A 23,601-nucleotide genomic window follows, 5' to 3' on the forward strand; every position below is an offset into this window, starting at 1 on the left:
CAAACTATAACTCTGAGCAATGTTGATGTCAAATTGAATGAATAAGATATCAGGTTCACTTGAGTGACCCAGCAGTATTGGCGGCAGAGGTTTTGCACTCTAGCGAGTGCTCCCCCTCTAGTTCATATTAATATCGAGTTGTCATTCTAAAAAAAAAAAGAGGTTGAAACCTGAGTAGGATTTTCCTTTTTCAAATCAAGCTCTTTTGAATAAATGTGAAAATGATCAAATAAAAACCCAGGATTAATTGTCCGTAAAGCATCAATGAACCGAAAAATGTTTCTGCACCTCCTTGCAGATGTTCGGTTATTCCTGCTTGTGTGTTCGACTTAGTCGGACATGAACATATGGAGGAACTAGAAGGGCACTCGGGAGAGCGCATACCTCCACCATGCCTGATCCATGAGAACATATCGGACCCAATACATTTTTCAAATGTCATGCTTTATATAGTTTTTGGCCTGATCTCTCAATGGTGAAGAATCACTTTCACCCTTTGAACCCTAGCTGCCGTTTTACCAGCCGCTACTCAAACGTCCATATACTCTCGTGGCTGGGTTTTTCTCCAGGGAGCCCATGGTGGAAGAGCCAAAAGTCCAAGGAGCTCAGGGTTCAAAGGGTTAACCTTGACTCGATGTCATATATAATTTGGATTAAATGCCATAAAGAATCAACGTGACTGATGTAAAGGATGTTCAAGTGATTATTAGGATCACATGAGGTTTAGTTGTCTTAAAGATAAACGAATACAGTTCAAATGAATACAAATTACATACCATATTTACAACATTCACTCTTGCTTTTGTGATTAAGGATTTATTGTTGAACATTTGATGTCTTTTATTACCTCTATCACCGAAGGTGAGGTTGGTTATGTTTTTACCCCACCCCCATCCCCCCTCCCCCCACAGTCTGTTTGTTTGTCTACTTGTCTGTGTGCAGGATATCTCAAAAAAGTTGTGGATGGATCAGGATGTAATTCGGTGTGTAGCTTGGGTGTGTGTCAAGGCTGAACTGGTTAGATTTTGGTGAAGATCTGGATCCGAATTCGGATCTGGATCCGAATTTTTAAGTGATTCTTCACCATTGAGAGATCAGGCCAAAAACGATATATAGCACGGTATCTCAAAAATGTATTTGGCCTGATATGTTCTCATGGATCAGGCATTACGTGGTGGAGGTATGCACTCCAACGAGTGCCCTTCTAGTTTTACAATGTGATATGACTATGCAGGAGCAAATGTAGGGGATACAGCAACAGGATAGTGGAGGAGAGAATAACATCAGTGGATTTAAGCTGTATTGGAGCATTACAACCTTGAAGGGGAAAAGGTCAGAGTCATGGAATCAATGTGTTGTGTCAGATTATGGCTTCTCATTGATCTGTATGGTCGGCTTAGATGTAGGCAAACAGAGTCCAGAATCGGGCATTGTCTCAATGGGAGTGGTTGGGAATAACCTGTCCATCCATGGCCTTTTTAGCTGTAGCAGGATGCCTAAGATGCAGTCACTTCTCAATTATGAAGCCAGACTTTGCTGGAAACAAGCATGCACATGGTGTGGTGATAAAAAAAAAGACTGTTGGCATTTGAGTTGCATCATATTAAAAATCTATAACCCCCTACAGGGCATATTATCTGCCTCGAGAGGCACTCATAGCACAGGAAGGACCAGCCCTGATTGAAAGTTCATGAGCTCCGAGATATCCATGTTACTGATGCATATTTGCAAGAAAAATTTGGGAAAGGGAGGGTGGAGGGGACGTATGATGAGAATAATAATTTCAACTTTCTTTGATATTATTTTTTGTGTGATCAAGGCTTGTGGAAGATCTATAACAGAACGGAAGGGTACAAAATGGAAAGGGGGAAACACAAATAGCAGAGTAGCAGTGAGAGTGAAAGTGAGATAAAAGGGATGGAGAGAATGACAGAAGGAGGTGAACAAGCTGCACACAAACCGAATGAAACATGGCAAGAAGAGAAAAGTGGGGATGAAACAGAAAAGGAAAAAAAGCCAAAGGACAACATGACAACTAACAAAAAGAGGTGAGTGAGAGGGTGAAAAAAAATCACAATAACCTAGAAAAAGGGAGTGGTTGGGAATGGGTCATTTTGGGCAGAAGAGATCATGAGTATGGATAGGGAATGACCTGAGGTAGTGGTGAACAGCCGTCTTGAAGCCTGGGAGGGAATAATGGGACTGAAAAGACTGAAATCTAATTCCATAAGTGGGAGAAAAGAGAAACAAATGAGTGGAGGTGAGTAGTGAGCCTGGATTTTAGGAGTTTAATAAGAAGATGGTTACTGATGGACCATGTGGACCCTGCAGAAACCTGGGAGGGACAGAGCCAAGAGAAGGGAGAGGGTGCAAGATCAAAAAGAAGGTAGAATACAAAGAGACTACCAACATTATCTGTGTGCCTGGTGTTGGCTTAATGGTTAGGGTGGTGGGCTTGGGATCCGAGGATCTTGAGTTCAAATCCTGCTTGGCTGTTCAATTAATACCAGGTGGGTTGACTCTGCTTATCTTCCTTCTGAGGTTGGCAAAATGACTACCAGCTTGCTGGTATGCTATGTCGGAGTGGTGACCTATCCAGGATTGTGGCCAATAGCCAAGCAGATGACATGCTTCAGTCACATTTGGCTCGGCGGCCGTAGGGTCGAAAAAAATCTATGGCCACTCGCAATTATAGGGCAGCCGCAGTATTTCCACGGTCACACAATGTTGCAGTCACACATGTTTTTATTTTTTGGGGAGCCGCACAGCGTATTTAGAAATTGTGGAGACCGAAAACGTGGGGATGACGTACGGTCTTTGATTTGATGTCGCACGGTGACCTTAGGGCGTCCCTGCGGCGGCCATAGAATTTTCAAGGTAGCCTCAAGGTGCCCGCAAGGCGACCGCAGGGAAATATGTGGAAATAGTGCGGCCGTCGGAATTTTTTGTGGAATGTGGAAATTCCAGGATCCAACTCCAGGATCCAGGAAAATCCAGGAAATTCTAAGTCGAATGTGGAAATAATGCGGCCGCCGTAATTTTTTGGGGGTTGGCAAAATTCATTTTTCATTGATAAGAGCCTAAGGAAAACGCACAAATAATGCAAGCCCACCGTACGCCCTACGTATGGTCGACGTGGAACACATCTACGTCATGGCTTCGGCTTGTCGAATTGCTACGGCCAACCTAGAAATGAAAAAAAGTTATAACTCCGCGCTTTATTTCCACGGAGACCCCTACGGCCTGTAAAAGATAGCCATACGGCATAGGGCCACCCTGAGGCCACCTCAGAAACTCTGCGGCCGCCGCACGTTTCTGTCAATTCAGGGGGAGTACGGCCGCTGTATCCTAGCCGTAGAGCAAATGTGACTCATGCTTTAGGCAGCACCAACGCTCTGCAGAGAGTATGGTCCCAATGGATGGATGGAACATTGTATGATGTGAAAGTAACATGCCGAGGCACTCAGCTTTATCACAGAAGATCCTAATGATTTTGAGGACCATGCTTTCCATAGCATCAAGAAGGGCAAGGTGTGATGCAGGAGGCACCAGCCCAATGGCACTGCAATTTTGTTCCATATGAGAGCTGTACACCATCAAGCTGCAAATGAAGGCTTTTTAGATTGTCAAAGGTTCAGACTGACAAAGGAAAAACGTTGCACAATCCCAGTCGAGGGCTGGCTTTGGAGGCCATCTTGTAAGTATGATCTGCTCAACAATGATCATAGCTGATGGTGAGGTCCAAAAGTTTGAGTGACTTAACCTGTTGAAGTGCTTTGTTTAGGAAGTAGATTTGAGTGTTTGCCAGATGGTTCTTTTGGAGAGACAGAGTGAGTGTGGGGGATTTGGTTTAAATATTCTAATATTTAAACTTAAATATTATTTCTAATATTTAAAGATTTGGTTTAAATAAACATGGTTTAAATATTCCCAGTGTTAGACCAGCTTCAGTTTCTATCAACATCTGCAAAGAGAGAAGAGGCTGCTGCCTGCGGGTCGGAAGGATGAGAAATTATGCAGCAATGGGTGGATAATCAACAAAGAGAAAGGCAGGCTTTTCCAGGAAACAGGAAATCAGAACGATCATCGATGAAAATGATTTTAAAGATTGTTTAAAAAAATAATCCGGAAGTTTAGCATGACTGAAACTGTCTTACACATCACCCATACACACTGTAATAAGCCGACATTGAGTCGCAGTTTAGGAGGTGGAGGCTTTACTAATCACAATCAAATGCAGCATCAATTGGCATCTTCTTCACACAGACCCTCTCACATGCAACATATCAATATATAGCATGGTTTTTGTGAGTATTATGAAGTCGATTTGTATTCTACATTGTTCAAATTGTTACGTGTCGACCTCGGGGTACCGCAACGGGTGCAACGGTAACCCATTGGGCGTCGCAGCAGAAAATAAATAAATAGACAGGACTGTGGTGCCCTTTGTGGTGTTTTAAGAGTGAAACCAACACATGACAGAAGACAGAAGGGTAACTTTATAAGGAATATTTATTATCCCTACTGTCAACTTTAAGCACAATAATCTATCTATAATTCCAGCAATGTGTGTGTGTGTGTGTGTGTGTGTGTGTGTGTGTGTGTGTGTGTGTGTGTGTGTGTGTGTGTGTGTGTGTGTCCGATCTAATTGAAACTTTCCAGGTATATTGCTGGGGACCTGAGGATGTGCCTTTTCAAAGTTTGATAATAATCGGACAAGTGGTTCCCAAGTTATGGCCATTTATTTACCAAACCAATGACAGGACACGTTGCTGCGTAGGCGTGGCCGATGGGGAAAGGGCGCCTGAGTTAACGTGGCATAGGAGTGGCAATGGTCAATGGCAGCGAATGTCATGGCTTGCAAAGACAGGGAGGTAAACTTGATTTTAATTAACTCTGTGTGTGTAAGTATCACAGCAGTTGTTACTTCAATGAAAGCGATAATTCGTGGAATGCATGTGAACATTCCGTACGGGCACGCACCACTTCCGGATGGTGATGACTTACTGTATTCTAATAATTTCTCGATTTCTTATGCGCATTTATAGATAAACACAATGCCCCAATCCAGTCGTCGTTTACGAGAGCGAAGGAACGGCCTGTGTGGTTGTTGTTTCTGGCACGCGGTTTGAAAGTTTTTTTTTTTTGCATGTACGGCCACGCACGTACGGACACGTACTGGTATATTTAAATTTAAAGAGGTTTCAAGGCGTATCAATAAATTCCGGATTTTAGCACCGTTTTACCCAGTGTCGATTACATCACCCTATTTAACACGTTAGATTAGTTATTCGTGCCTGTTGTTTGTGTCCTTTTAACATCCTTAAAAACAGCAAGTTTCCTGGTTGGAATGATTTTCAATTTTATTTGATTGCCAGGCAGCCATAGTAAAAAAAAGTTATCTCACTCCTCCGTGCATGCGTGAGCAGGCCAAATTAAAAGCCAAAGCACTATAAAACAGCAAACTTATCTTCCTATTCATTTTCAAAATATAACACAACATTCAATTTAAATACGTTATTCCTCGATTATGAAGTGATAAGACGGACAGACGGATGGATTGAAATGAACCAATTGCTGAACAAAGCCATTTTTTGCTTCGTATGCAGGGGAATGATTGAGTGAACAGAGCAGAAAGATAATGAGCAGGAGCAGCAGAGCATTTGCCTTTTATGACACACGTGTACTGATACCATCTGGGCCTGTTGGAGAATCGGAGTCGAAGTTTGCCAGAAACCTCTCCACCTTCTCAAGTGAGAAAGATACAGTATCCAGAAACAGTTGGGTAAGAGAGGGTAGTGTATGTGTACGGAGTGAGGGATTCGGTACACTGGATTTGGAAGCAAACAGAATTGAGGAATTCAGCACAGAATTGAGACATTCTCACATGCAGAGTCAGCCGTGGTGCCATTTCAAGTGAGGGAAGGAATGGGGGAGGAGGATACACCAGAGACAGACTTGACAAGCCACCACCAGATCTTTGAAGAAGGAGACAGGTTTGAAAGTTCAGTCTTGAGGTGAGGCAGATGTTGTTTTCTGGCTTTTCTGGGAGTGGACACACACTTGTTCCAGACTTTGTGAATGATCTGAGGTTGCCTTCAGTCACTTTTGCCTTCCAAGAAGAAAAGCTTATTTGTTTGAAGGCTAACTGCCTCACCACAGGATTCTGTGTACCGGGGCAGGAGGATGGGTATGGTAACCGCAGACGAGACGGTATACTTGTGTATATATGGGAAAGCAAGCTTGTGTGGAAGGATTGCCAGGCAGTATTAATACCAGGAGTGGTGGAAATGTAGGACCAGTCTTAACGAGAGAGGGCAGCCTGCATTATTTGACAACATTCAGTGATCTCACAGAAGAAGCTTATGGCAAAATAAAAATTCAGTTTAAAACCAAATAATTACAACCGCTGCCAGAAATAAATTTTGATTAGAAAAAAAAAAAACATATAATTATTGAGAGGTAATTTGGATGGCATTGCCATTGCACACATTTCATTTTCTGTTACCTTTCAATAAGCTACCTGAGGGGATTAAGAATAAGCCACAACTGGCATCACTTGCACCAACACCATCGGCCGTTAGTGAGCCAGCTGGGTGTTTAAGGACAATGTGATACTGACATGGTAATTCTCCTGAAACAAGCTCAGTTTCCAGAAGCCTAAAATCAAATCCTTTGTACTGTTCCTTTCAGATAGATTTGAACCCAAAATTTATTGGATAGCAATCAGCAATAGGCCATGCCTTGCCATTTGGAGCTCGACACCCAAGGGCAACCGGGTCTGATCTGCCGGTCTAGTTTTCATTTGTCTCACTATGTTTTCCATGCTTCTCTAAACTGATAACATTTCTTGTAAATATACGATGCAAGAACAATTGCCAAATGTCAACCTTGAAGCAATATACCATCTTGAATCACACCATTTCTGATCTGGTCCAAAGTGATGTGGGCTTTCAGTTGGCTGTATCTCTTTGAACTCTGTACTACTGTGCCAGCAGGCAGTGGGGGCTGAAATCCAATTTTTAAGGATAGGAGGATGGCGTCCTCAATCACAGCCAGTGTTTGATGGTGCCACGAGCAGGAGACAACCGCTTTTAAATGAGGAAGGGAGGTTCGAACAATTGAAGGCGACAGCTCCACAATCAGATTATTAAGTCTGATACCAGGCTCACCATTCCCGCTGTGGAGCTGGGATGAATATTTGGGGCCGGATCAATAAGTAATTTCTGTCTCGGTGGGAGATGTACCTCGGCTTCATTAACCATTGTCTATGTTTACATCGATGGATTAAGACATCTTGATTATTGCAATTTCTTCCTCTATGAGATTGCACTGAGAGGTTTAAGGTTGCACCAGTTCCAATTAAACCTCATTCCCAGAGGCCTTTGCTGCTAGTGTGCTCTGTCCCTCTCTCTCTCTGCCTCTCTCTGCCTCTCTCTCTCTTACATTATAAAAAGCTTGTTTTGGTTTTACGAGTGACATCGTTAAAGTAGAAACATGCATCAAAGAATGAAGCTTTAAAATGCTGGTTTGACTGCTGTTCCGTATTAAAATGCTATCGTTAATTTTTGGGGGGGGACCTCTTATAGGATTGTTGAACAGTGTGGTTGAGGATTTCTTCTGCCTGTTTCTTTTCTCTTTGTTTCGGCAATCATCTGCCGATAGTGATGACATGTTGGGCGTGTGCAGTTCATCCATTTACTAAGAGTATCCCTCGTGCAATGTCGAGTTAAGCACTATACAGGCATCGCCAAAAGATTTGCATTTTAAAGCTTTTTTGTCATCATGGTGATGATATTAAGAAACATGTCTCAAAGGCTTAAGCTTCAAGGTCCGAGGCCTGACTTGAGCGCTGCCAGGATCTGAAAGCTTCAACCTAAGATACATGCTTCTTTACACAGCTTCAGCAATAGAGGCTGCTTCCTTGGAATTGCTGTTAACTTTTTGGACAGGTCTCAGTCTCCAACCCTCTGATGCAAAATTTTGACACCCAGATGACCATTAGGCCAAAAAAAAAATGTTGCATTGGCGTAACGGGTCACTGAAAAATAGGGTAGGTCGGTCGGGATCTTTTTTATTTTATTTTTTTTTTCCTAACAAATCCCTCCCAAAATCTCCCCCGGCTCGAGTACCACCCTTTTTGTCGGCGGGTTCTGTCCGAAACACTTCCGGGTTTTTGCGATCGCGATCGCAATCAACAAGATACTTGAAAACGATAGCAAAACAACAAAAATAGCAATAAAATAGGGTCGGCAAAATTTTTCGATAGCAAAAAAACAAAAAAAAAACGTAGGGTCGGCGGAATTTTTAGGGTCGGGCGGGTTACGCCAATGCAACATTTTTTTTTTTTGGCCTTACGCATTGCTCCTTTGTAATGGATGTCTGTATAATTTCTTCCCTCTTTCTCTCTACCTCTCCCCTGTGCCACTACCTCTATTGTCTACCTCTATCTCTAATCCATAGAATGGGGGGAAAAAAACTCTGCAAGCCAAATCAAGATAGTGTAATTAGATCCTCATGGAGGATCTCGAAGTCGAACAACTCACGTTGTTGTTCTTGTGGACTTTTTTGTTTCACAGCCTACAGTTTTCATCGAAACTTCCTGAAACTTGGCGTATATATGTAAAAATACCCTGCGCAGACAGTAACCATCTCTGATTTTGAAAATTCCTCATAGAAAAAAAAGTTATGACGTCAAAATATCTCCGCTAATGGAAATCACCAAAAAATTATCTCCGAAACTAGGCAAGCTTTTTGAATTCTGTTTGCGGGAATCGAACAGGGCATTAGCAGAGATGAATTACCGCACATATGATGCATCACTATGACGTCATATCAATTTATATGACGTCATTCCTATTTTTTGACATTTTTTGTTTCACAACCCAGAGTTTTCATCGGATCTTCGTGAAACTTGCCATGTATATGCAGAAAGCCCGCGCGCAGGCAGTAACCATGTCCAATTTTGGAACTTCTTCCTAGAAATAAAGTTGACGTCATAATATCACCGCTAATGGAAATCGCCGATACCATTATCTCCGAAACTAGGCAAGCTGTTTGAATTTTGTTTACGGGAATCAAGCCGGGCATTAGCACAGATAATTTATCGTAAACCTGATACATCACAATGACGTCATATTCGTTTTTATGACGTCATCATTAAGAGGATGAGGATCTTAGCTCATTTGAGCTTGTTTTATTAAACTTTGCTTTTTTAACCCCGATGTTTGACTCTGTCAAGAGAAGGGGTTTTCAAATTGTTTTCTCCTCCTCATATTTATCTTCCTCCTCATCCTCCTCGTGTCCATGCGCTTTGTGTCACGTGTTCCAGTGCGAAAGCCGCTATTGGCCATCGTCCCCCATGCGGGGTGATGGCATCGGTCAGTTGCCTAGCAACAAGCAGACAAAAATGAACTCGGTGGATGGATTCAACACTTGGGTGCCGGAGACGGTTAGCAACAACAACGGCTATTACTGAAAAGCTAAGTATCTTTTCTGTATATACTTTGCAATTACAACACGAAAAGTAAAATGTTTTTCCAGCCTTGGAATTTTAAAGCTGTAACTGGTTCATTCAATCAGGGAAATGCGGCACGTGGTCAGTCCATCTTCACCATTTAAACAGTCACACACAAAGGGCATGTCTTCATTTGGACATGTCTTCATTAAGATATGGATATATTTGTGTTTCTGTCATCTTTAACTGCAATGCCACCTCGCATTGTGTCGTCAAGCTGACAAAAATTTGTATCTGCATTTATTTTATCAAAGAAATCGACGTCATGACATACAAGGAGTGGGGGTCGCGCATAGTCGCCATCTTGTTTTGTTTGGTAATCGGCTATGTAAGTATCATCAACATCATGTAGTAATCGACTTTTATTTGACACCCGATCATTCATGGTATTCATTCTTGTTATTTTTTTTATATTGCCTGGTAATCGGCTGCCCAAGTATCAACATCATTTGGTAATCAGCTTTCATTCAACATCGGGGTCATTCATGGTACTCAGCTTGTTATTTTTTCCCCAATTCGTTCAACTTTCAAGTTTAACGAGTATAACTATAATATTTAACTCGTATATTTCAAGTATAACTATGAGAAATGAAGTATAACTAGACGACACTCGGGAGAGTGCATAGTCTCTCATCGCATCCTCATTCTGAACAAAAATACCATTGTCATCTGAACACGGTGCTTGTGGCCTTCTGGGCTCACATCCCAATATCATGCATGCACCCTTTTATGTCACATACAGTACCATTATCCGTAACTTTATTGATTAGAATATTTAACGACTACTTTTGTGCACATCAAGGCTAAATTCCATCAATGAAGGTGAGTAAAAAAAAAAAAAAAAAAAATTCAAACTATATTCCACATGGCTCGTCAATTATGTGTGTGAAGTTTTGCATCGATCTGTTAAGCGGTTCTGGAAAATAATTTTTACATTTTTATTTTCAATTCAATATGGCCACCAAACCACGTAATCGATGAGGCGATAAAATTAATTCTTCACTCACATCGTGTCGTAGATCAGATATATGAAGTTTTGTATTTTTCGGATTAGGATTTTGTTTCAACCAATTATGGCTGGAATGCCACTTTACCCATTACGTCATTATTATTACACTAGATACCCCCATGGTGAGTAGATGACATATGCCGAGTTTCAATTTTTTTCCCTTTGATCGAATATGGTTGCCATACCATGTGACCTAAAATGTCAGCGTTATCAATAAAATATTCTCCATTGGGAGTCCTTCCTTGGTTTTTCGCATTAATCGGAAAAGCGGTTGTAGAGAAAACCATCTTAAAGCGAAAATATATAGACGCAGACACGGACACGCACACAGACACACACACGCGTTCCAATGGTCTCACAACCCCTTCAGGACAGGATTAACAAAACAAAGACCAGACTAAATTTTGGCAAAAATAAATATGCAAAACCATTCCGTAAAACAAAAAAATAAGGAAGGAACTAATGCATTTGAATGTTGCTGTTTTCTTACCTTTGAAGCCTTTGAGTAAAAAAAAAAAGCAAACATTTTTTTCAAAAATCATCACAATTATTAAAAATGTATATTGCAAGCATTTCATGGCAATGCATCATTTTTGTCAATGCCAATGCTGGATCAACGTACGACTAATGTAACCAGACAGTACAAAATGCAGGCCTCATCACGATCGATTAAAAACGGAAATGTTGAACATTAACATTACATCGAAGATAATTTTGCAGTTTTAACTCTCATTTGATGCACATATTGAGAGGCATGCATGCAGAGCCCCGACACAGTTGAACGAATGTGATCCTCGTCCCTTCGACCCACATCTTCACAAAAGCCTCACCCCGTGTCAGAATATGTCATGGCTAAATCAAGGGGAAAACGTCCACAAGTGATTCTTATTTGAGGGTTGTTACATGGCATTGATTTTGTGTGGCATGCCACTGTGGGTCACTGGAATGAATTTTTGTCAAAAGACAAATGTCACAGTGGTCATGTGCGAGGTTATAATCCGTGACCGTCGAAACATTAAGCCGGAGGAAAGGAAAAGTGATGAAAGCAAACTGACCGCTCATCGTATTTACTTTTTCATTGACCACTCTGTCAGAGTGTAGAATGACAAATAATCCTTACAGAATACACCTCACCATGATGTCACTATAAACAGCTGGAGTGGTCTGGAAGCACATTCTGTTTATCCAATCAAAATCTGTCAGCAGGGGGTTTGACACGATAAAGAAATCGAATCGGTGTCACTGGCTCCCTTTTCACAGTGCTACATAGGAAGTATGCTGTTCCTCCAAAGAAAACAAAACAACAACAAATATTAAGCCAGTTGTCATGTCTGCTTGCACTCATTTGAAGACATTGCAGAGCTTATAGCATTCTTGGAAAAGAAACCTATTTTACACCAGTCCTCTAAAAAAATATTGAATAATGATACTTAAAACTATAAAGATTCCATCAAAACTAGGAGAGGAATTCCATCGCGAGAACATAAAATGCTGCGTATGTTTCTCGTCCCTATTAGTTGTTCAGTGTTGTTACTGTGGGCTGGAATGAAAGTTGAAATCACATTTGAAGAACTCGCATCGAGTCGATGTTTATGAATAACCAACTTATATCCACAATAACGTTGCCCCCACCTACTCCACCCCCACTCTCTCTAATTACAATCAAATACAATTTCAATAACCAATGAACCATACGTGTTTATAAATCATGGGTCAAGTGATGAAATAAGATTCATTGTAATTTAACTCCATCACTTGTTCGACGCTTGTAAGAATCTTGCACTATCATATAAACATGTAAAACATAAAATGCTCTCAGATTACTGTTTAACTCCATTTTCACCTTTTAACATCATCACACCGAGGGTGTTTCTTAATCTTGGGCAACATATTTATCTCGAAACAGCTTAGAACTACCTTTACAAAACAAGACTAGATGCGTTAAAGGGGCTTTAAACCCACACAATGTGCTTCATCATTTTATCACTCGTGGTGCTCAACCGTTTTCAATTGGATGGCCATGAATGAAAAGGCATCATTTCACAACAAGTACAATTAATGCCATTCACACAAGACGAGGACTCAGAAAAACTCAAATTAAGATAAAAATTTGAGTTGGCTGGAGGCAAAGGGTAAGTGCAGCACATATTACGTGCCATCTTTGTGACCGAAAGCCCCTTGATGATGTTCCACGCTGCTGGCAGCAGCACAAGTCATTTCAGTTTTTCAATAAAGTTGCAAATGTTCAATTTGGGCCCAGGCGGGCGGCACAGCTCGGGCCATGGTGTGCCGGGTCCGCCCAGGGTCGGGACCTTTTTGGGAGAGCCAAGCCCGGCGTGTAACAAGCTGACACGTCCCATCGGTGCCGAGGTCCGACTAATGCCTCCTGATGGGCTGTCCGTGTAGGCGACTGCCGTGACTGACATTCGGCTGATGGGAGATCGTCACAGTACCCGGCCAGTGGACAAGCCTGGGCCTTGTTCCTACCCTGGATGAAGCCGTGGATCGTTGGTTGGTTAGTCAGTTGCTCATGGGCTAGTTTGTTCAAGATCTATCCTTTTTATTTGTCGCTGCTTTTGTTGAACATAATAAACATGATGACAATAGACTTTTTTTGATGACGTTTTATGAGCTTCGTCTTTGATAAATATGTTGCTTATAGTGATAATTGTATAAATTATTGTAGTTTGTGTTATTTTTGCATCGATTGATGTTTGTTTGTGTGTTTTGAAAACACGAGTAAGAGCTGTAGACAGGGTCTGTACTCTGTATACACATATTAGCTAGCCGTACAAACATGCACATCGAATGAACATGAAAGATCGTTTCTATAAATAAAAATTTAAACGAGGACCTTGTTCACAATACAAAACCTTTGAACTCCTGGAAACAACTGTTTGCAATTTCCTGGTGTATTAGTTTCAATATGTAGGAGTTTTAAATTTGAAATTTAGATGACCATGGTGCAGTAACGTAAACACAAAACGGGTTACGAAACATTGTTTCGGAATGAAATTGTAAAGAATGTGATTTTTGCAGGAGTTCTGCTGCATAACTTTCTTTTGAGGATTGAAAAGGGCAGAACAAGCCTGAAAGGGGGCAACATTTATTAACATAGGCAGCGAGTGTTCTTCACTCAGAGGTCAGAGGTCAGTCAGTGTGGAGAGGAGCCTATCTTCGATGTGGTCACTCACATCGCTTCAAGTTTGCCACAGAGTCACTCTGAAGAGAGACAAGGGGGTAGGGAGGTTTCAAGCTTCTGCAGCTGGGAGTATGTGAGGCTTCCAGTGTTGTAGAGATAGAGAGGAAGGGCATTGTAATTGGAAGCCTAACTCAGGATGAAACAGATGGCAATGAATAAAGGAAGAAGAAAAAAAAATCAAACATTTTGTCTAAAAAGCAGAAAAATATAGATTTGTTGAAAATGAAATTAAGGACGTACAAGGTGAAGCCAAATTATGATAGATTAGAACAAGACAAAAACCCAACTATCAACAGAATGTTATACTGCAGGCATTGTGAAGCTAACGACAGATTTCAAACAAAGCAAAGATGAAGGTGCAGTTGGCAGGCGGGTTAGCAGCACCTCGGTGTGGGGAAATTGAGCTACAACAAGACAGTGCACATAGAATGCACCAAATCCTTCTACAAGAACAATATAATTTAGCAGCTCATATATAGATACAGGTAGTGGACCAAAAAAAATAATGGAAACACTTACGTAAAATCACTTATTAGGGTGTTGGGCCACCACGTGCGGCCAGTACGGCATGTGGCAGAGTCCATCAGCGTGTGGAATTCTGCAGGAGGGTTGCGGCATCATTCTTCCACGAGAGTCAATCAACTCATGCCTGTTGTTTCGTACACAGCCTGTGGCTGCTGGCAGCATCATTTTCTGGAAGCACAGCTGTGCCGCTGATGCGGTGCCGCGATTACCAGCAAGATGGTACTCATTTTGCTGACCTTGGATCAATGACAGGCTGAGTCAACCTATCTGGTGTTATTTCGACGGATGGCAAGAGCTTGAACTTAAGACTCGAAGATCTTAAGCCAGCCACCTTATCCATCAAGCCAACACCAGGCTTAACTCACACCTGTTTGATGGAGATGGAAAACGCCGTCTCAGGTGTCGATCCAGAATATCCCATAAATGCTCGATTGGGTTCAGATCTGGGGACTGAGAAGGCCATGACATATGGATAACATCAATGTCATGCTTATAAAACCATTGGGAAACAATATGTGCTCTGTGGATGGGGGACATTGGGGGGCAGAGGGGTGGGGGGGGGTAGGGGGTCTCCTCTTGCATCCATAAATAAAGATAACTAGGCCTGTGCAGCATTTTATACCTGACCTTAAGCGTGCTGGGATGTTATTTGTTTAATTAACATATGAGTCACACCTGTGTGGAAGCAAAAAATCACGAAGTCACGAAGCCATACCCGGAATTTCATTGGTCGAGATGGCCAAATATATAATTCAATTTAAATAAAATAAAAGTTTTAACAGCTGTAGGAAAAAAAAGACAACAACATTTAATCATAAGTTTACCACCGATGATGCACCCTCTTTTGCGCCGCCTTATTTAACATGTTAAATTAGTTATTCGTACCTGTTTGTTTCCTTATCATGACGTGCCTTGAAACAGTAAGTTTCCTGTTTGGAATGATTTAAAAAAAAATTTCACTGCTAGATTGAAGCACTCATCTTTACCGCAAGCACTCATCCAAATTCAGAGACAAAGTACTGCTAATCTCCAGGTTCAAGTTCCGCTTCATGTTACAATTCGTGTTCTGCAGTGTTAAAAATATATAATTTAATTGAAATCATGTAGTTCCTCGATCAGAGACTGACATCCATCAGACAGACAGACAGACAGACAGAGTGAACCAATTGCTTAACCCCGCTTTGCGTTAAGCATGCAGGTAATAATTCTGTCAAGTAGTCAGCAAACATCACTACTGTTCACAAGATGGGTGCAAAAAATGAGATCCTATCAAAAAAGAGAAAAAGAGACTAGTAAGTTTACTTGCAGTTACAAGCAAAAATCATGGAATCCATAATCACTGCTGAAATCAACTCATTCCTCTTTTGAAACAGCCTGATCCCTGACTATCAGTTTGGATTACATCCTGTCACTCAACTTTGGATGTAGGGCTATCAGGATGGCCGAGAGGTATACACACTCGCCCCTGAGGCATGGAGCCTGAGTTTGAATCTGAGCCAGGCGACACACCGTCATCCTGGTGTCTCACAGGCAGGGTGAGTCAACAATGTGTATACCGTTCCTCGGGTTGACGTTGAAATGGTCATTCCATCTGCCAGCATTAATTGGTGAATGTTAAAGATCCCACAGTGTCTTTCATAAAGAGTCGGCGAGCTATTGCCGGCACCCTTGCCAAATTCCAAATTCCTTCCAAAACCTCCATTGGGGTTACACCAGCAGAAAAGTTGTGCACCCAGTCAATGATGCAACTTGCAACTTGTGCTGCATATGAAGGAAGACCTTTGGACTTGCTGTTGTTACTCTCTCAGTGATGGTTAGAAGTCCGAAACCTCAAAAAAGAAGTCTCTATGGACATATATGTGGCATTTGACAAAATCTGGCACTCTACATGTTCACTGGATTGGGCATGCAAAGTCGCCTTCATATTTCTGACTTCCTCCACTCATACAGTCAGTCTTCTTCTTGTTGTTGCATGTGGCAGCTTGGCTGCAGGTTAGCTATCATTTTGTTGGGACACAACTATGCCGCTGATGCAGTGCCCCTACACCAGTATACTGGTACTCATTTCGCCAACCTTGGAAGGGTGACAGGCTGAGTCAACCACACCTAGTGTTAATTCAGTGGCCAACGGGGCTCAAACTCAGGATCCTAAGATCTCAAGCCAGCCCCGCAAACCACGAAGCCAACACCAGGCAATACAGTCAGTGTATTGCTATAAATTGAAGCTTCTCCTCTCTCCTCTCTCTCAGTGGAGGTTGGAGTGCCAAACTGCAGCGTTTTGGCCCCTTTTATTCCTCATCTACATAAAAACGATCTTCAGTGCTCTGTAAAATCCTCTCCATTTTCGTGGATGACTCGACGTTGTCACACAATACCCCCCATCCTACTGACAGCCAGCAACTCCGTCACTCTCTGCTGATCTGGAATTGATTAGATACTGGTCTGATAAATGTAACATGCCTTTCAATCCTTGGAAATCATGTAGCCTCACCCTGCCGCTCAGCAAGGAGCATCAAACAAATCCACCTATCTATTTCTATGGTAAGCCATTCAAAGAGGTTCAGTCTCTTGAACTTATAGGCCACTGCGACAGCCATGACCTCTCTTGCACCAAACAGATAGCAAAACTGGTCGCCAGTCAGTGACAGACTGGGCATCCTACATCTTTCCAAGTCATTCCTTGAAAAATCAGAAATACTCGAGCCGACAAAGTTTTTGTATGTACAGTAGCTCAATGGACTGCTGCTCTCCATGGGCTTTCCAGCTCAGCATCTCATCTATCTTTCCTGGATTCTGTGGAATCTACAAAGCTCCCATAATGAGGCCAAAGCACCAAACATGTTCCTCTGAAATCACACACATAAACCTTTCGCTACCTGTCATTCACTGATGTAACTTGCACTTTGAGAAACGATGTCAGATAATCGATTATAAATTATGTTATGAAAAAAAAACCTTCATGCAATACTCTCATCGACACGAAGACTCGTGTCAGTCTGTGTAAGCAGAGATTTAAAAAAAAATCATTCCATGACGAAAAAGCTGATTAGAGTATGTTGATAAACATTGGAAATAAGGTGTGATTGATGTTTAGTTTAGACTTTAGATTAGTTTAGACTGAGGGCTAACATTCAAAATGTGAGCCACATTTTGTTTACCATGATGTAAAACGTTCTCAAAACAATTTTTAGTTCATAAAAATCCATTATTCCTCCCCACCGCTCTGACAAGGTCAGAGACGATGGGTGGGTGGCTCCGTATGACCAACCGATCATCCGTCCATGTACTATTGTGTACGGGATATTTCAAAAACTGTTGAACATTTAGCTTTCATAATGTAGATATCTATTCCTCATGACATTTTCTCAACCTGATTAGATGACATGATTGGCTGAATTATGTTACCATGGCAACCATCTTGGTAATTTGGCTCGTGTGCATGATGTTTCAAAAACCGTTCAACATTTAGCTTTCATATTACACAGATCTATTCCTCATACCCAAAAGGTGGGGGATCTAAAGTATCAGCTGTTTGTTCAAACTATAGCAGGTTAATATTTGGTAGTGCTTATAAATGAGAAAAAAATATGAGACAAAAGAGAAATGTTTCAGGTTTTTAAAGAAAGGAGAATAATTGACTTACTTTTGTAATTTAATGCACACTTATATTTTGAAATAACTATTGGGCACAATTTCAGTTTAGATTGAAAGTCCACTGTCACTTCTATCAACATCCTCTGGATTGAAGTAAACGAGGCCTGCATGTCCAAAAAGCTTGAAGCAAGAGGTGAGATTGTTTAAAAACATGACAGAATTAGAACGGGCACTCATGGAGCGCATAACTTCGCCGCCACTACTTTTTTTTAAAATTGCATGCATTGCATGCAAATTTTTAAATTTTTAAATTCTAGTTTTAAATTGCAACGACAGCCGAACACATCATGACAATGTCATGTAAAATAGACACATTAAGCTAATCGTGCTATTTTTGATATTATAAAGAATGACATCAGCTAGTTCCTAATTAATAAAAGGGCAAAGAACAATTCCTTATTAAGTGCGCGTGCCAATAATTTCTGCACATTTCGTAAGTTCAGTCCCCCCCCCCCCCGTCCCCGTCTTTTTAAAATCACTAAAAAAGAAATGTTCACTATTCTGACTCCACACTCTCAGAAAAGTGGCCGTGGCGAAGGTATGCACTGTGTCGAGTGCCCGTTCTAGTTGCACCTGGCATGAGAGCGTGGAGGACAAAATAGTGAATATTTTGATGCTGGTTTCATGCAAATCGAATAAGAATTGACTGAGTTATGCCGAAAACCGCATATTTTTCAAGGGCGTGACCCCCCCCTCCCGACATTTTACCCCAACCGGTGACATGTGTTATGACGTCATTGTGTCACAAGATTGGGCATTAAATTCTGAACATTTTGGTGCTGGGTTCATGTAAAGCGGACGAGAATTGACCGCGTTATGACAAAAACTGCATTTTTTCAAGGTCGTGACCCCCCTGACCTTTGACCCCTAACCGGTAACAAGAGTATGGGCGTCATTATGCCATATTGCATATCACAAGATGAGACGTTGAATTCTGAACATTTTGGCGTTAGTCGCATGCAAATTGAATAAAAATTGACTGTGTTATCGTAAAAAGACGATTTTGACCTTTTCGTGACCTTGACCTTGACCTTTGAGCCGAACGATCCCAAAATCTAATCGAATGCTTCCTGGCTAATAACCAATCATTCAACCAAATTTCATGCAATTCGGTTTAATACTTTTTGAGTTATAGGAATCACAAGATTACAAATAAATAAATAAATAAATAAATAAATACACGCCGACCAAAACATAACCTTTCGCAGAATGCGAAGGTAATTAGAAGATTATTTTTTACCGAGCATCGATACCTGTATTAAAGGAAAGATTGAGTGAACAGCACTTTCACAAAAGTAGACGTCAGTGAACCTTTTAACCTCAAGGAATACAAGTCAAATGAGATGGACCATTTTCATAAACTATACCTTTCCGCAATTAACTGATTGCAGAAAGGTATCATTTGTGTCTCCACGGTGGTCTTGTCGGAAGGCATTTCACATATGATAGATAGCAAGAGCACTTTTACTGTTTCTCCATCCTCAACGTACCTTTGACAGCTCAGCAATATCTATAAGTGGAAGAACTGGCAAACTAAGCTATGTTAATGTTATTATTGCGATCAGAATCTGTTATTGCATTTATTTATGCTATTATGTAAATGTTTCACATCACCAAAAACCCATAATAATAGCAGAGAATTAAACAGGCATTCACCAACAAGCAGTAATCAAATTACATCTGCAGCCTAAATGAAAGCATAATCAATGGCAGTCGCTTATTGTAATTAGGCAAGCTTTTGATATGACCTTAGCGGTTCATTGATTATTTAATTGTGGCCCAAATTTACACTTTAGTTTCCTACTTGTTTTGTCCCAGTCAAACTCCTATCTAATCAACAACGAAGGGAAATGAATTTGATCAATTAATGAGACTTTTTGCAAAGCAGTAGTTACCCTTGACACCGACAATATTCAAACAGTGGCTTGATTGTGGTGCTTTTTGTCTGCAATATCGGACACTTTTGAAAATGTTTCAATGCTCACGTGAAGATTCGTCAACATTTGATTCTTTTGTGAAGCTTTATCACTCCCTTCCAAAAGAATAGTCTTTTTGATTAATATGACAAGAAAATAATGAAAATATATCAATTTGTTTCTTCGTTTAATCCACTATTTTTCTAAATTGGTTATTTATATTATATGTACTCGTTTTACATGTATTTATAGATTGCATGTATGCACAACAATAAGAAATGTTTTCTGTTGGATTTCATTGTATAATGTTGACAAGAAGATTTTTATTGTTCTTTTTAGAAACCTGCAGTCAGATTTGTTATTACCTCCACCACTGAAGGAGAAGGAGGTTATGTTTTCACCCCTTTCTGTCTGTTTGTGTGTTTGCTTGTTTGTTTGTTTGTCTGTTTGTTAATTGCCGGAATCCTTCGGATTTTGGCAATTATGTTGGTCGGTTATGTGTGTCATTCTGTGTGTCTGTCTGTCTGTGTTTGTTTGTGTGTTTATTTACCCTGTAGCAGCCACACCGTTTCAGCGATCATGAACAAACTGGGTACAGACGTCAGCCATGGTCCAATTTAGACACTTGTCGTTTTTGGTGAATCTAGGTCAAAGGTCAAGATCAAGGTCACCAAAGAACCGAAATTCTTATTTTCGCAATAACATCCGCTAAAATGGTTGTATCGACTTGAAGCCAAATCCAAAATGTGCATCTTCCAATACTGCATCTAACCATATGTCTCATTGGGGGTGTCACACCAACACCCTTCTTCGCGGTCGGGGGTCGAATGTCAGGGGGGTCGGGTCAAAACTTACAAATTGCGATAAAAACGCCATTTCAAGTCCGATTGACTTCCAAGTTATGATCATGACCAAACTAAGTGCTATAACTCATTAAACAGTAGCACTATCGACTTCTAAGAACCAAATTGATTTCCAGGTTTTTGTTTTTTCAGAGATCATGGAGATATGACAAAGTTATTCCGGCAATTCCTTGCTCAACGAGGAATTTCATTTGTTTAGATTTCGTAAGTATATTGATGACTTCCGTCCTCTGTTTCTGTGTTTGTTTGTCTGTTTGTGCGTTTGTGTGTTTGTTTGTAGGTACGATAACTCGAGAACGGAAGAAGCTACCAATGTCAAATTACACCACGTGATTCAGGAGGGTGATGGCTAGCGCTGATTAGATTTTGGTCAAAATCTATCAAAGGTCAAGGTCACAGTGAGGTCAAACATTCGATTTTTGATGGTTTTGTACAGAATCATCATAGAAACTTCTGGTTTGCGTCGCTACCTTCTCTGGAGACAGCTTTTATTAGACAAGGTCAGAGGTCAAGTTGACGATTTCGTAAGTACCAGTCTATGACTGCTTGTTTGTCTGTTTGTTTGTTTGTTTTTGGGGTATCTCAAAAAGTAGTGGATGGATCCGTATGAAATTTGGTGGGCAGGTTGGGTGTGTGACATGGACGAACTGATTCGATTTTGATGAAGATCCGGATCCGGATCTGACGACTTGAATTTTTATGTGATTCTTCACAATTGAGAGATCGGGCCAACAACGATACATAGCATGATATCTCAAAACGTTGTGTACGAATTTGGACGAAACTAGGTGGACATGTTGGGTGTGTGACCATGATGAATTGATTAGATTTTGGTGAATATCTGAATCTGAATCTGGATACGAGAATTATTTAATTTTTAAAGTGATTCTTCACCATTCTTGAGAGATGAAGCCAAAAATGATATAGTACTGTATAGCATGGTATTTCAAAAAATGTATTGGGCATCCTTGTTTGTCGTTGAGCAAAGTTAGTTGACACTTTCCATAGTTTATGGAACCTTCTCCAGATAATGTTGATTGTTCAGCTACCACCCCAATAAGAAAATGTACCCATGATTCCAGGGATTCCAGTACACAATCAATCTTTTCAAAAGGTCCTGCAGGAATTGTATTGTCTACAGCATAAAGTAAATGCATATGGGACACCTAGCTTTATGTTTCAATCCATAAAATGTAAAGCTCCGAGATACAATGCTCCGATAGGGCACAGAATGGGCGATTTTGGTGTGTCCTTCTCCAGTGACACTTTCTGCAATTTATTGCAATTGAAGGTAGAGACAAAAGGAAGATTTTAAATGCCACCTGTTTCCCCACTCTTTCCCAGAAGCATTGGTGGATCTGAAAAAGGACAAAATTAATCTGTATATTTTGAGGTATATGCTTACAAAACAGTACAGAAAAGGCACTTAAGCCAATTCGGCAGCTTATAAAGATGAAAAATGACACCAAAACAAGAAGATATGATTGAATTTATGCAACATGTTAATTTGTGGACAGCAATTGAATGCACGTGCACCTCAAAAGCCCCCTCTTGCCCTCTGTCAAGAATCAGTGCCTTTTCTCATGCATTTTTGAGACCTTTGTGAGTTGTGCAGCATATATGTTGTTTTTCTTGAATGAAATGGCGTTGTGTTATGTCATAGCAATCAGTTGTATATGAACAAGAAAATTCTGATTGAAACAAAACAACACTATTTTATCCCATTATTCTTAAGATTATGCCTGGTGTTGGTTGAATGGTTAGGGTGGTGAGCTTGGGATCCGAGGATCCTGAGTTCAAATCCCCCTCGGCTTTTGAATTAGTACCAGGTGGGGTTGACTCTGCCTGTCATCCTTCTGAGGTCAGCAAAATGAGTACCAGCTTACTTGTATACTGTGTCGGAGTGGCGACCCGTCCAGGATTGTTCCCAACAGCCATGGACACTGCTTAGGTAGCACCAAAGCTCTGCACAGAGTGTGGTCCCAATGGATGGATGGATGGATTGTTAAGATTAACTCAATAAGCTGAAGGGCATTTGGATAAAAAAAACATCTGTGCATTAGTTGGGCTGTCAATTCAGTTGTATTATATTGAAAAGTGTTTGGCTATACACATCCAGTTATAGTGGTTATTTGACTTGGTTCTATGCGGAATGTAGACCGTTCACTGCATTGCTGGACCGTTCACTGTATTTACTCACTTTTGTGCTGAACATTTCCAGATATGTATATATATATATATATATATATATATATATATATATATATATATATATATATATATATATATATGAATGTATATATTTGTGGAAATGGGCCCTTAGTGGGTTATTAAATATAGGATTAGCCCAGATCCCCCCGTAAATGCATGTTTAGCCAGGTTGTTTGGTAATCGGACGTTACATGTGTCGGAAGGTGCAGCAGGCAGTCCATTGTTCATACAGTGGTGGTCTACTGAGAGGCGCCTTCTTTTTCCTTCTCCCCTCCGACCCATCCTCCACCCAGTGCCCTGACAGAGTCAGTCAACAAGACGTGCCAGAAACCCATTGGCAGAGAGCTGCTGCAAACTCGAACGATGGACCAATCACGTGTCCCTGGAAATGGTCAGAAAAAGCCCGCCCCGAAAGGCAAGAGGAACTGCTTTTCCTGTCTGCGATCGGCTTTATGAGTGACTTGACCAGCTGTTCCTCCTTGGCCATGGATCCAGCATGCAGGTCATCCCCAGGTTCATCCTGAATCCAACCACAAAGCCTCTGACTGTCCTTACTCCCTGCACAGCTCGACCATGTCTTTTCATCCCATCGATCTGCCTGCAGAGTCCAACACCCAGATTTGGCCTAATCTGGTGTACAGGCCAGGCCTGGATTTGCATACTGGACCTTGTGAAAAACCAGCTGGAACACACCATAGATTTTC

General features: G+C 41.1%; 1 long non-coding RNA gene across 1 annotated transcript; it reads right to left on the reverse strand.

Moving 5' to 3' along the window:
• Positions 1-13,040: 13,040 nt before the first annotated feature.
• Positions 13,041-22,806, reverse strand: LOC147027610 (uncharacterized). The gene is made up of 3 exons (XR_015057134.1): positions 22,573-22,806; positions 14,248-14,703; positions 13,041-13,748 (listed from the first exon to the last, which is right to left on the reverse strand). It is a non-coding gene; the product is annotated as an uncharacterized LOC147027610 (long non-coding RNA).
• Between the last annotated feature and the right edge of the window lie 795 nt (positions 22,807-23,601).

Source organism: Eptatretus burgeri, chromosome 4, assembly GCF_056783735.1.
Source record: "Eptatretus burgeri isolate ZD-2024b chromosome 4, Ebu_testis_v1, whole genome shotgun sequence".
Lineage (NCBI taxonomy): Eukaryota > Metazoa > Chordata > Myxini > Myxiniformes > Myxinidae > Eptatretus > Eptatretus burgeri.